This window comes from Egretta garzetta, unplaced genomic scaffold (assembly GCF_000687185.1).
Source record: "Egretta garzetta isolate BGI_Z169 unplaced genomic scaffold, ASM68718v1 scaffold520, whole genome shotgun sequence".
NCBI classification, from domain to species: Eukaryota; Metazoa; Chordata; class Aves; order Pelecaniformes; family Ardeidae; genus Egretta; species Egretta garzetta.
Genome location: NW_009258482.1, coordinates 255,659 through 257,004, shown reverse-complemented (window position 1 = coordinate 257,004; position 1,346 = coordinate 255,659).

Genomic DNA, 1,346 nt, shown 5'->3' with positions numbered 1-1,346 from the left:
CTCCCCCCCCCCCCCGGCTCCCCAAGAGGGGGAGTGATTCAAATAGTTGGGAAAGGAAACCAGAGAATATCAAGGGGTAGTGGAACAGTGTAGGACGGAAGTGATCAAAAAAAGGAGGTTCGGGCACGTTAAAAGCTTTCCCCGTAGGGTATCAAGGTAACCGGGCTCCGTCCTGGGAGCCTCTGCCATAGGAAGCAGTAAAAGAGCTGGGTGAGTATGGTATTCAATCGTCATATACATTTAACTTGCTTAGTGCCGTAGGAGAGGGGTACGCTATGACTACCCACGACTGGAAATTGCTAATTTGAATGACGTTCTCGTCAATGCAGCGTACCGTGTGGCTCACTGAGTGCAGAGATCTTGCCCCCGCAAGAACCATGGACAATTTAGCAGGGAGGCAGGGCATGGGCATGAGTGAGTTAACAGGAGAGAGCCAATATGCCACACTGCAAGCACAAGCGCAGCTCCATGGTGAGGCATTTCTCCAAATAAAAGATACCACACTTCAATCCCTGCGCCGAGTTCCAGACACGGGGCATCCTGAGACGTCTTTCACCACCGTTACACAGGAGCCCCGAGAACCATATATTAAATTCATGGAAAGATTGCAAAACACCCCAGAACGACAGGTCGGCAATGAGGCTGCTCGCCAAATTTTGTTACGCCAACTTGCTTATGAAAATGCCAACGCCGATTGTCAGTAAGCACTTGCACCTGCAAAGAAAAAAAAAACAAACCAAACCAAACCAAACCAAAAAACCCCCTGAAAAACAGTGCTCAGCAGTTTGCAGAAACTGCACACAAGCTTGCCATGAAGCACAAATGCCGAGGTGCTGCCTGAAGTTGAAATCTTCCCAAGAGAAACTGGAAGCGTTGCATTTTGAATATTCCTGATTTCTCTTCTGGATGGACTATTTGAATGGTATAATGAAGCCTACAGAATGTATGTTTGAGGTTTCAAAAGTGAGGAAAACAAGTAATTTTTACATCTACACACACGTAGACTGCAAACTTTGTCTTAAAAGGCTACTTTTGTGTCTAGCAAAAGTTGTGCGTTATGTGAAATATGAACAAAAATGTGCTCTCTCAAAAGTGATCTTAGAGGTATGAAGGGATGCTAAAGGGTTAACAAGAGACCTTTGTGAAGCCAACGGTAGCTGGAATGTGATAACAGCCCTGAGAAAACAGAACATCCTTGAGGAGGATCCAGCTTAAAGTACTAACATTGTGGTTTAGGTCAGACTTGCTAATGATATGAGGTGAAAAACTAAAGTACTAACAGTGTGGTTTTGGTTAACTAACCATATGAGGTGAAAAACCGTAGATAAGGAACTAAGTGTATGGAA